At 45.5% G+C, this 13,145-nt stretch overlaps 1 pseudogene across 1 annotated transcript; it reads right to left on the reverse strand.

Moving 5' to 3' along the window:
- Positions 1–1,254: 1,254 nt before the first annotated feature.
- On the reverse strand, positions 1,255–4,666 carry LOC150056729 (mitochondrial import inner membrane translocase subunit Tim8 A pseudogene; annotated as a pseudogene). Its single transcript, XR_016536973.1, has 2 exons — positions 4,292–4,666; positions 1,255–1,639 (listed from the first exon to the last, which is right to left on the reverse strand). The product of XR_016536973.1 is annotated as a mitochondrial import inner membrane translocase subunit Tim8 A pseudogene (transcript).
- Between the last annotated feature and the right edge of the window lie 8,479 nt (positions 4,667–13,145).

The following is a 13,145-nucleotide window of genomic DNA, read 5'->3' on the forward strand; positions in this document are numbered from 1 at the left end:
ATTAATTTAACTAGCAGACACAATTAAACTAAAGGTGACTCTTCTATCCCCAACTTTTAAAGGGTCAGATTGTCCAGGGGCTTACTTGAGTCAGTTTCAGAAACAGACCAAACAGAACATTAGATCTACTTTTTTTGTTTTTAAAGGAACATACATACTAAATTCTATTGAACTTATACAGTTTTGGGGCTGGGAGTTTGGCCCACTGGTAGAGTGCTTGCCTTGCAATAATGAAAACCCAGGTTCAATTCCTTGGTGCCACATTCATAGAAAAAGCTGGAAATGGTGCTATGGCTCAAGTGGTAGAGCACTAGCCTTTAGAACAGTGGTTAGGCCCTGAGTTCAAGCCCCAGGCCTGACCAAAAAACAAAACAAAACAAAAAACCCAAACAAAACTTATATGGCTTTGCGTTCCTATCAACAGTGTTATTAAAGTTCCTCTTTTGTGTGTGTGTTTTGACCAGTCCTGGGCTTGAACTCAGGACCACTGTAACAAAAGACAGACTAATAAGAGAAAAGGCACACAACTTTCTTTAGTATATTTCATATAGACTGAAACCCTTCATAGAGAAGGAGCTGATCTCAAATCACAACTCAGCCTCTCAAGTAGCTAGAATTATAGGCATGAACCACTAGCACCTTAACAGTTTTAAGGGTATTAATTTTCTCTTAGTGTTTTTCACTTTTGAGGTAAGGGGCCCTAGGATATTGTGTCTATTTAATGTTCTTTTTTTTCCAGTGGAAGTACTAGGGTTTGAACTCAGGTCTTGCTAGGCAGGTGCTCTCCCTCTGGAGTCATGACTCCTGTCCAAGAATTCCTTGTGCTTCGTGTTCTTTTATGACATTGTCAGGTGAGTCCTCTGGGGCATGAAATAGCTAAGTTTTCACTTACAGTACACTTTTCCAATTGCCTTGCCTTTTGTTTTTTATTACTGTTGTGTGTGTGTATGTGTGTGTGTGCCAGAACTGGGACTTGAACTCAGGGCCTGGGTGCTGTCCCTGTTTTGTGCTTAAGGCTAGCATTGTATCACTTGAAACACAGCCTCATTCTGGCTTCTTGGTGATTAATTGGGGATAAAAGTCTCATAATATTTCTTGCCCCAACTGATTTCAAACAGTGCTCTTCAGATCTGAGCCTACTGAGGAGCTAGGATTATAGGTGTGAGCCAGTGGCACCTGACAAAACCTGGAACTTGGGGAGCCCAGAATAAGCTTGGTCACCCATCCCAATACACAAATTAATGAAAAAAAATGTAGTAGTAAAGAACAGAGAAAGATTTATGCAACAAGGCCATATTGGGAAGTACATATAAATGGATGCAATGACCTCCCCCAACCTCAAGTCTGTCTGCAGGTTACTGGCAGGAACCTTAGGTTTAAACAAAGGAATTGGGGACAAGGGGCAGGAAATTTTCATAATTAAGCAATCTTTGGCAAACAGTGGTCTTACTGATCATTATCTCAGTTCTGTTTCTGCTGCAAGGAGGCCTGAAGAATTCCTGATTCCCATAGATGATTGGTCGTGCTTGGTGGGCTCTCATGGAGTGATATGTCTGCAAGGCTATGCTTCTACTGGAATCCATGCTGACTGCAGGTTTATGATAATGACTGGAGAGTTTCAGGTGCCTTTTGGGAGATTCTGGGACAAGACATAGAAAAAGCAATGTAACTTCAGTTATTCTGTGCCTTCAGCCTTGAAGTGGGATGCAAAGGGTTAAGCATCCTGTTTTTAGATACTCTTTGAGTGAATGAACATGCTCATATAAAATTAAAGCAGTCTGATCTGAGGCAGTAACACAAAGAAGATGCAAATGAAGATAGCCCTGGCTCCAGGAAGAAGTGTGTGTGTGTGTGTGTGCAAAGATAGTTTCTAAGGACCTGTCATGTTTTGACTGAACAATAAGCCAAAATCATGCTTGATCAAGTTATCTTAAATTTGCTTATATTTTTAACATCTCCAAATCAAATTCTAAATCTAAGTTTTTTCCCTACAGAATTAACTTCAGGATCTCAAGAGGAGATCCTGAGATGCCTGGAGATACAGAAGATTCATGTTGGATTTATTCTTCTATAAATGTTACTAAAAGGTGTTTCAGCCAGGCGAAGTGGCTCACGCCTGTAATCCTAGCTACTCAGGAGGCTAAGATCTGAGGAGGTTCAAAGCCAGCCCTGAGAATCTTATCTATAATTAACCACCAGAAAACAAGAAGTGGGGCTGTGGCTCAAGGGGTAGCACAGTAGCCTTGAGCTGAAGAGCTCAGGGACAATGCCCAGACCCAGAGTTCAAGTCCCATAACCGACCAAAAAAAAAAAAGGTGTTTTCAAATGGTATGAGATTCCTAGATTTCTGATATTTTTCTGATATTTTTCTTTTTTTTAATCAACCATAATTCTAATGACAAAATTTTTGTATTCAAAAGAACTAAATCTTTGGCCTAGAATGCATGAAGCCCTAGGTTTGATTTCCTAGTACCACATATACAGAAAAAGCCAGAAGTGGTGCTGTGGCTCAAGTGGTAGAGTGCTAGCCTTGAGAAAGCTCAAGGACAATTCCCAGGTCCTGAGTTCAAACCCCAAGACTGGCAGGAAAAAAAAAAAAAAAAGGAACCAAATCTTTCAACTGTAGCTGATCGTTAGATTTATTTTTTGTCAGTCCTGGGGCTTGAACTCAGGGCCTAAGCACTGTCTCTGGGCTTTTTCCTCAAGGCTAGCACTCTACCACTTGGGCCACAGCACCACTTCTGGCTTTTCTATGTATGTGGTACTCAGGAATCAAACTTGGGTCTTTGTGTACGGTATGCAAGCACTCTATCTACCACTAGGCCAAACTCCTAGCCCGATTATTAGATCATTATAGGTATTTTGTCTTGTCCACAGTGAAATTTCTTTATTTTAATGCCCTTTGGCAGCTTTTTTTTTTTTTTGACAGCACCAATAATCCTGCAGTGTTGTGTTTCTAAGGAGGTTCTTGGAAAGGATAGAAAGAACTCTAACAACATGAGAAAGGGTATCAATGTATGTGAAGTAATGCACCTTCTATGTGATGAATATAATGTAACCCTTCTATTAATTACAATAAAAAATATATGAAAAAAAGAAAGAACTCTAACAAGTTTTTTTTTTTGTTTTTGTTTCTGTTTTTTTGCCAGTCCTGGGCTTGAGCTCAGGGCCTGAGCACTGTCCTTGGACTTTCTCAAGCCCAGAGCTCTACCACTTGAGCCTCAGCACCACTTCCAGCTTTTTTTTTTTTTTGTATGTATGTGGTACCAAGGAATCGAATCCAGGTCTTCGTGCATGCTAGGCAAGCACTTTAACCACTAGGCTAAACTCCCGGCCCATAAGTTTGGGTTTACTTGCTTAGGCTGGCTTCAAACTATGATTGTCAGATCTCAGCCTCCTGAATAGCTAGGATTATAGGCATGGACCACTGGTGCCTGGCTGTTAGATTTCTTTAAAACTAAATTTCTGTATATTCTAAGGATGCTTGTTATAACTTGAGACTACCCATCAAATTAAATAATTAAGTAAATTATTGCATAAGGAAAGAGATACCCTAGAAAGCTAATGTGCTGTTGGACATATCTGTATGGTCATTTCATGGTGGGTCATGTCCCCCCTCTCCCCTTGCGGTAACAGTGAAACACTAGATAAGGAAGTTCACAGTTAAGCGACAAATTATTTTCCCATTGCTTCATTCTCTGATAAAGATCTCTCTAAAAATTTAAAACGAATTCACCCCTGTCCTGTGAATTCAAAGTTTTACTATGTGATCTCCATTATCAAATTAGAGGAAGCAGTCCCATTATAGAAAGTGGTAGTTGAGGCTGGGAGTTTGGCCTAGTGGTAGAGTGCTTGCCTAGCATGCACGAAGACCCGGGTTCAATTTCTCGGTACCACATATGTAGCAAAAAGCCAGAAGTGGTGCTGTGGCTCAAGTGGTAGAGCCCTAGCCTTGAGAAAAAAAATCCAGGGACAGTGCTCAAGCGCTGAGCACAAGCCCAGGACTGGCAAAAAAAAAAAGTAGTAGTTGAGGAGATCTTGAGAAAAACACGATTCCTTACACAGTCATAGGCATTTAATAGTTTCCCATTGAAAATAATCTGACGCGTACTTTCCTATGATTGGCATTAAGACAACCAAAACAAAAGCCAATTATCCCTGCCTGCCTCCAAAGTGGACTTCGTTCATCCTCAGATTACAAGATGTTCCGAGAATGACAAAAAGGCCAGAGCTGATCCCCCGACCAAAGCTAGAACCATGCTACCGCACAGGGCTTCCCTTCTTGAACTACCTTTCTCAGAGGGAACGCTGCGGTCAGTCAGAAAGGCTTTCTGAGAAGAGCGCCTTGGACCTGTGGGTCTGCTCCAGGCGATTCAGGATGAACTGGCTCGTGTCAATGAAGCGCTCCACACAGTTCACAAAGCAGGCCTCGGCCCGACTGTCCAACTTGGGCCCCGGCTTGTCGACGCACTTCTCCCAGCAGAGCCCGGTCATCTGGTGCACCAGCTGCTGGAAGCGCTGCTTCTGCGACTCCACCTGGAGGAAATGCTGCAGCTCGGGGTCCATCGCACCCTCCCCGCTCCCGGGGGCAGACCAGGAGGAATCCATCCCTGTCGTGGCCACCAAGCTACCAACAACACCGGCCCACCAGTCTTCCGACCTCCCGCCTGAGACAGCGCCGGAACCGGAAAGGGCTGGAACCGGAAGGAACCTGACTGGGCATAGGGAGGACTTCCCTGGTCACACATTGCGCCTGCGCGACGCCCGGCCCGCTCTGTGCGCCTCGAGGAATCTCGGGGGGCTCGGAGGGCTCGGAGGGCCTCCAGGTCTCCTCCGACCGACCGAGTCTGTGTTGAGGGATGGCACAAAGGTGTTCAGACCTCGAATGAAGAAACTGCGGGAGCGTGGCCTCGGATGCTTGAAGACCCGGATTTGATTCCCCAGTACCCCATACACAGAGAAAGCCGGAAGGGGTGCTGTGGCTCAGTGGTAGGGCTCTGGCCTTGAGGAAGCCCAAGGACAGTGCTCAGGCCCTGAGCTCAAGCCCAGGACTGGCCACAAACAAAAACAAAAACAAATCAGAAGAATGGGCATTAGCAGGAAATTCAATGAACTGAATAGAGTGAGTTAAGGGGTCTTTGTAGCCTTTAGTTTAACCAGACCCATTCTCAAAGATGAGCATTTTTTTTCACTTCTGGGGAAACAAGTCATTTCTCCTCATCTTTACAGTCTTGGAGGTGAGTATTTGTTCTAGTTGGATCTAGTCTTTACTAGGTTCTAATTGATATTGGTTCCTTCCTCCTTTCCTATTTTCATCACTGCACCAGACACCTCTTAAACACAGCACACCTGAAGTTCCTAAGGCTCAACTATAATGCATGGTTGGTTGTCTTCGGAAGATACTCCTTTCTTCTTCCCACGTGGAGCATAACTGCATAGGAATAAGCTTTCCTAGCCGCCCAGGGTGTCAGCCACTAATTACTGAAAACCTTGTCGCAACCATCCTATTACTTACCAGAGAAAGATTTTGATCAAAAAGGGAAATATGAAAGGCCTTAAAATGTCATAAGAACAAAGTCACAAAATCATTCAGTTCAACATAGGAGAACCAATTAAGACTGAATGGGGGCAGATAATAAAGATAACAACCCCATAAATCTTTTCCCACTTAATTCTTACCTGGAATTCATTGATTATCCATGACTGATGGATATTATCCACTGGTGCAATTATAACAATCTGTTTGTTGTACCCTCTTTCCAAAATTTATAAGACATCTAAGACATCCTCCTGGGAGCCTCTGGGAGAACTTATTTTAGGCCCTTAGAATGTGTGTTTTCTGCGTGAGTGACTATCATTTTGGATGGGGTAAACTTGATGTTCCTTGACTGGCCCTTTGAGTTGACATCTCAACTTGCCACTCAGGTTGACACTCCATATGTGCATGGATTGACACTTAAACATGCACTTAAACACATGTGAACTTACAACTCATGTCTGACTCACAGTGGCCAATTAGCAAATACTTACTGAGTGAATCTTCAATAAACAGCATGAAGAGCATTCTATATTTTTTTTGCCCTTCATGGGCCTTCTCGGTTTTTCCTTTTAGCAAAGAAATGTCTTGAGCACAGGAAGGACATTTCTTCAGAGGCTTATGATCTGAATGTAGGTCAGGTGTCTCTAAAGACTGCTTCAGCTCTTCCTTCTGGGAATAACAGGAATGGTAAAATAGGACTTTTAAAACCTGTCATCTCCAACTGGACTGAAGTTTTGGGAGATGTGTTTAGGACCCACTTTTACTTATGGGAAAATTAGGAACCAAACTTATGTCAATGGGAGAGCAGGAAGGGCATGTTGACCCACTTTCTGGACTGGGGAAGCCAAGGGATGTGGGAGGCTGTGCCGTCACAGTGGCCCAGGAAACGTGATACAGACCAGGCTGCACAGCTTGTTGCTGAGGGAAGAAGGCTTCATGCAGGGTTCAGAGAAAGCCTCAGAAGAAATAGGCACACTTACATTTCAATGACAACAATTTTGTGACTGAGGCACAGTCTTAATCAAAGGATGAGTGGATGCCTCATTTATTAGCCAGCAGTGTGATAGGGAAAACCATTCTCTGGGAAATGGAGGAAAGAATAGAGCAGTGGCCAGAGGCGGCCCTGGCCTCCTGCCTTTCCTGGCTGGGAAAGAAGAGGGTTTTAATTTGTGTGCAGTGTCTGGCCCCTGCTAAGTACAGCTGTAGGAGCTTTGCCTATCTAGGCTGCAGATGAGCAATTTAGGCTTCATTAAGGCCCCTTGCTGAATCACAAAGCCTGGAAAATCCAGAGCCAGATCTACCTCCCCTCACGTTCCTCCTCGGAGCCAAGCACCTGTGAGTCCCCAGATAGCTCTTCTTGCTTTACCTGGCTCATCGCTCCCAGTTGGGGCAGAATAGTGGCTGCTTTTGAATTTCTTGATACTGGTGGCTTAGTTGTCACATCTATGGCCTGAATCCCAACCTGTGGGGGGCACAGAAGTGGAGCTGAAAGAAAACAGACCTCATGGGGTGACTTTCCTCTGTCACCCCCTTCTCACAGTCTTGGAGACAATGGAGGCTAGGTGCTGGCAAGGGAAGTTACCTTGGCTAATACTTGGATTTTCTTTTACCTTTCTTTCCTGTAGAGTCTAGTGCCACAAACATTACTTTTCTGCTGAGCAGAGAGTGCATAGGGCACACAAAGATGCTTTGTGGTCACCTAGGAAAGCAACTGGCTATTGGACAGGCCCACTTTGTGCCTTCAGGTGCATGGACTGCCCGTAGTGAGTGAGTAAGTCAGCTGGAAATCTTCTCAGGACATGCGGGAAAAGTAGCTTTCTCAGGTTGTAGCTGCTCTCCCCCTGGTCCCCTGTAGTCCTCTGCTTCTATTTTCAGTGGAGGGAGCATCTGTACCCTTTTCCTACTCCTCCGTCCCTCTTTGTGTGTGTGTGTGTGTGTGTGTGTGTGTGTGTGTGTGTGTGTGTGTGCGTGTGTGCGTGCGGGCGCGCGCGCCAATTACTGGAGTTTGAACTCAGGACCAGAGCATTTTTCACATAAACCTCACACTCTAACACTTGAACCACAGCACCAATTCTGGCTTTTTAGGGTTATTTGGAGACAAGAGTCTTATGGGCTGGCTTTGAACCATAATCATTAGATCTCAGCCTCTTGAGATCTGTAATCCTAGGATTACAGGTATGATCCACGGGGACCCAGCTATCCCTCCATTTTTTTTTGCCAGTCCTGGGCTTGAACACAGGGCCTGAGCACTGTCCTTGGACTTTCTGAAGGCTAGAGTTCTACCACTTGAGCCACAGCACCACTTCTGGCTTTTTTCTATGTATGTGGTACTGAGGAATTGAACCTGGGTCTTTGTGCATGCTAGGCAAGCACTCTACCACTAGGCCAAGCTTCTGGCCTTCTATCCCTCCATTTTTATGTGGGCAGGACAGGTAAGCCACAGTTAGCCTCAAAGTCACCTTGAGAAACCTGATGATTGGATGTGGATGTATTTGGATGTCCCCTGGGGATACATTTCAGAAACTTTCTGGAAGCCCTTTGAATAATTCTTCCTCCACATAGTTGTGCTAATCAGTTGTTTTTAAACAGAGCTATACCCCAGTACCACTTCAGTGAATACCCTGGTAAGGGAGCTATACCAAGAGGCCAGCTTCATGGTAAATCATAAGTGGCTAATATGAAGTCATTCCTAAGAGCTCAGGGGACACGTGGAAGGATGGGAAACTTTCACATTCCTGAGGAGAGAAGCATGGAGAATAGATGAAGGAAAAGACTGAGGAGCTCATGTTTGGCAGCCGTGGGCCAGGAGCCCCATAACCCACGAGCCCCACAAACCATCCTGGAACTGGTCACTTAGTGTTCTGCTTTATGATTTTTGCACTAACAGGAGTGGAGACAGCAGCTGGGAGTCTGGTGGTCTTTGACTGAAGTAGTCACACTCCAGCAAGGAGGCTCTGACCCCAGTTTTCCTTGTTATCTTCTCCACTGTGTGCTTCCAAGTTCCATGAACACAGATGCATGCATGGGCCCTTCTCTCCTTGGATCCCAAGTCTAACTGGGGAGTTTTACATTACCATTCAGGTTGAGTTATTATCAGGAGAAAGCGTACCAGGTTTAGGATCTCTTCTCAGAGACCTGGCCAGCCTCTGATTCTCTTATTCATTGTACTGATTTCTCACAGCAAACTTCAAACTAGGGGGGCAAGACAACTGCAACTTATTGTTCAGGGCTAAAGGTCTGAAATCAAGTCTGGGAGAAGTATGCCTCTCCCCTAGCATTGGGTTGTTTGCTGCAATCTTGGGCATTTAAGCCCCACAGAGTTAGGTTCTCTGCAGGTGTAATCAAGTGAAGATGAGATCATTAGGATGAGTCACATTCAATATGAGGTGAATGCCATGTAAAGACAGATATGCATAGAGTGTGTGTGTGTGGTGTGACGGTACAGGCCAAGATTGGAGAGACCAGGCTGCTTGCTCAGAACCCTGTTTCTAATTAAATTCATACCCAAAGGCACCAAGAATGAAGGCTTCATTGTATCCTTTTTGGTGATACAATTCAGACCATAGCACCTTTCATTCCTAAACAACCCTCCTCCTTCCAAACATTCTCCCTTACTGAGTTCTGTCTGATCCCTGCTCCTCTCCAGCTCAAGCCCTAGACTAAGACCACCTCAAAGGTAAGCAGGGAGAAGAGGAGTCTGCTTTGACACTAGTTGGTTAAGAAGAGTTTAATCTTTGTCTTATTTTTCAGTCTCTCTCCCAATAATCCCATGTTGGAACAGAAGCATCAGAGCAACCATGTCACAAGGGCAACTTATTTCGTTTGTACTGAGAAGGAAGAAGCTGCCCGGCCATCACAGGTGTGCAGAGGTTTCTGTCATTGACTGGAAGGATAAGTAATGTCTCCCAAGTATTTTGCTTACTTGACATTTTGAGGACGAATACGTATAGGTCAGTATAGAGATACCAGAATGTTTCTATGGCCTTTGGTTTTCTCCTGAAAGCACATCTCCACCTAGATCTCCCACTCTGTGGACATCTCCACACACCACAGGGAACCACATCTGACGTCCACACAGGTTTCCTTCCCACTCTGCCAAGGCGTGGCGTGCACAGCAGGCACAGAAACCAGGAAGTTCCTCTGGCTTGTGATGCATGTGGCAACCAGGCGGAGAGAAGGGCCTGCAGCCCTGGGTTTCACTGACCCCATGGCACGTAGGTCAGGTCAGCCTCAGGCAACATGACCACCTCAGGATGGATGGATGCCTTAGTTCTTCTCCAATCACAGGATCTTGAAAGTTGCATTTTCTAGTGCCAAAGGCCTACACCTCCAGTGCTCAGCCTTTCTGGACATGCTGTGTTGATTCTAGTAGCTCTGCACTCAATAGGCAGCAGGGGTGGGTAGTCCTCAGGAGCAGAGTGGTGTGAGTGGTGTGTGTGTGTGTGTGTGTGTGTGTGTGTGTGTGTGTGTGTGTGTGTGTGTGTGTGTGTGGTGAGCTAATCTGACTCCCTTTGATAGACCACACATTAAGGACACAGTGTAAGAGGACTCCAGGCTGGCTGATTTGTATTACAAGAGGGCTCCTGGGAGTGGCTGACCTTGGGATTGAGACTCAGACTCCTCAGGTTCAAGATGACAAAAAGCGCCAGCACACATAAATAACATGAAATCGGAGTTCTAGGAAGGGGTCATAAGGAGCCTCAATGGCTAAAGGGAAGGAAGGAAGCTGGGGAAATCAGAGGTAACCCTCAGAAAGGCCAGAACCAGGACAGAGTGCAGTTACCAAAGCCCAAGGAGCCCAGCTAGGAGGAGGGAGGAGTCTGGTCTCTGTAGAGCTGGCTGGCCATAAGCCAGATGTTAAGAAATATACAAGTGTTAAAACCTGTTTCAGGAAATTTGTCTTGGAGGAGGAATCAGAGGGAGACTGGGGGCCAGGGCTAATTGTAAACCAAAGGGAAACTTCCCCTGAGGGGAAGGGGGTCTGTAAAGGGGCAAAAAAATAGAGAGTGTAGGTGAGAGAGGAACAGAGCAAAAACTGTATAGGGGACAGGAGGGCTGCTGAGCAGAGAGGCTGGATACTAAAGAGGGTAGAGCCTCCCTCTGACCTCTGCCCTCATTTTTATAGTTTGGGTTTGGTGGGAAATGAGGTCAGACATGCACCCAAAATTTTTTCAATGTTGGGGCTGGGAGCATAGACTAGTGGACTAGTGGTAGAGTGCTCGCCTAGTACGCGTCAATCCCTGGGCTTGATTCCTTGGTACCACATACATAAAAAAGCTGGAAGTGGTGCCATGGCTAAAGTGGCAGAGCACTAGCCCTTGGCAAAAAGTGTCCAAGGACAGTGCCCAGGCACTGAGTTCAAGCCCCAGGACTGGAAAAAAATGTCTTGAAATCTTTATTATCTATTTTTCAAAAATCAGATCCTAGCGTATTAATAGTTATTGTTTAATATTAAGAGATTGCACGAACACAGTGTTTAAGAGTGTGAGGATCAGGTCCCCATTATCCATTCTCGTGGGTCCCCACATCAACTGTCTGTGGTGGGACAAAGACTTATTTCACAGGAAAGCCATAGAGCACCCAAGTCACCCAACTGAGGAGGGAAGAAAGACCTGATTGGTCTCTGGTCCAGGTATTACAAAGCTCTTGTCTAGTACTGTCACTGTGCAGTGCTTCCTCTCCCAAGCTATTTATTACAGCCTGACTCTACCTGGAATTCTTATGGGGGAGGACTAATTTCCAGTTCCTCAGAAAGTGACTGGATACAGGGCCTTGCCCTCCCCACTATAGTTATGGAGCTTAAACTTGAGAACTGGGAACTGTCCAGGAGGTTTTTTTTTTTTTTTTTTGCCAGTTGCGGGGCTTGAACTCAGGGCCTGAGCACTGTCCTTGGACTTTCTCAAGGCTAGAGCTCTACCACTTGAGCCACAGCACCACTTCCAGCTTTTTTCTATGTATGTGGTACCGAGGAATCGAACCTGGGCCTTCATGCATGCTAGGCAAGCACTTTAACCACTAGGCCAAACTCCCAGCCCCCAAGAGCTTTTTTGCTCAAGGCTAGTGCTCTACCTCTTTGAGCCACAGCACCACTTTTGGTTATCTGGTGGTTAATGGGAGATAAGAGACTCATGGACTTTCATGCCCTGGCTGGCTTTAAACTGTGATCCTCAGATCTCATGCTTCCTGAGGAGCTAGGATGACAGGTGTGAGCCATCAGTACCCAGCTCATCCAAGGCCTTTATAGAGTCCACTAATATGGGCCCTAATCTTATAGGGACTTCAGTCCCCATAAGAGATGTGGACGCAGACAGGCCAGTGGGATACCATGTGAAGACACAGGAAGAAGATGGTCATCTTCAGGCAAGGAGAGTGACCTCAGGAGAAGTTAACCCTGCCAAACCCTCCACCCTCCATCAGAGCCCAGCAAACATCCAGAATTGAGAAGAAATACATTTCTGTGCTCAAGTCTCCTAGGTAGATGGTACTTTAATTAATGTAGTAGCTTGAGTTGACTGATACTATATTTTCTTTGGAACTTCAGGAACGGACACTATGTATGGGAAGTGAGGGTGGCATGTGTACTGCAGTGAGTGTGGATGTGTCTTAGGGACTTTTAGATGTCTCAAATGTCTTGGCACTGTAGGAAGTGGCCCTGCGCACTCCATACCCATAGAATCATGTGCACTGTTCTGCTTGGTTATGCTTTTCTTCTAGGTTAACTCTGTGACCTCAGTTTGTCATAGAGCCTTGTTCTATGACCTTGAAATTATTTTTCTCACCCATCAGCTTTACTCTAAGTATTTCTGCAGAAATCTGTTAGTCTTATCTCTTGTTCGATCCTTTTGCTCATATCTGTTCCCTGAGAGTTCAGCTGTGTGTGTATGTGTGGGGGGGACATGACTGAGATCAATGGTAACCACAGTCCTTTCGCAGACTCAGATGTGAACCTGCCGGGGGAATGAGGCCAGAGTCTGGGCCCTAAGTTTCTGCAAACATTTCCCATGTGAAGAGCCTCTCATCTTCCACCAGGTAGGTGGGCTGCAGCAGCCTCTCTGGATGGGGACATCAGGAGGAGACATGTAGTCAAAGTAATCTTGGTAAGTCACTGGTGGCTCTGGAAGTTGGCTTCATCTGCGCAATGGGTACATTAGTCAACAAGAGCTCTGACATCCCTGTGACTCTGAGTGCAGGCCAGTGAGTATAAGAGCCCTGCTTTTCCCGTAAGGTCATGGGTTTTGCTGTGCTACAGTCTTACTCCATCTTTGGTGGCTTTGTAATTCTGTATAAGTAGCTTGTCCCCAGTCACCCAGTCTGTTACTGGCATCTCTCTCTCTAGGGAAAAGTTTCTGGACTGGGAGTTTGGCCTACCGGTAGAGTGCTTGCCTATCTTGCACAAAGTCCTGGGTTCAGTTCCTTGGTACCACATACATACAAAAAGCCAGAAGTGGTGCTGTGGCTCCAAGTGGTAGAGCGCTAGCTTTGAGAAAGCTCAAGAACAGTGGCCAAGCCCTGGAACTAGCAAAAAAAAAAAGAAAAAAAAAGTTTCTATCACCATCTGGGGGCCAGGGAGCCATATATATATAGTGTTAAAGACTGAAATTGAAGA

The sequence above is a fragment of the Megascapheus bottae genome, chromosome 11 (assembly GCF_031878675.1).
Source record: "Megascapheus bottae isolate mThoBot1 chromosome 11, mThoBot2.hap1, whole genome shotgun sequence".
Classification (NCBI taxonomy): domain Eukaryota; kingdom Metazoa; phylum Chordata; class Mammalia; order Rodentia; family Geomyidae; genus Megascapheus; species Megascapheus bottae.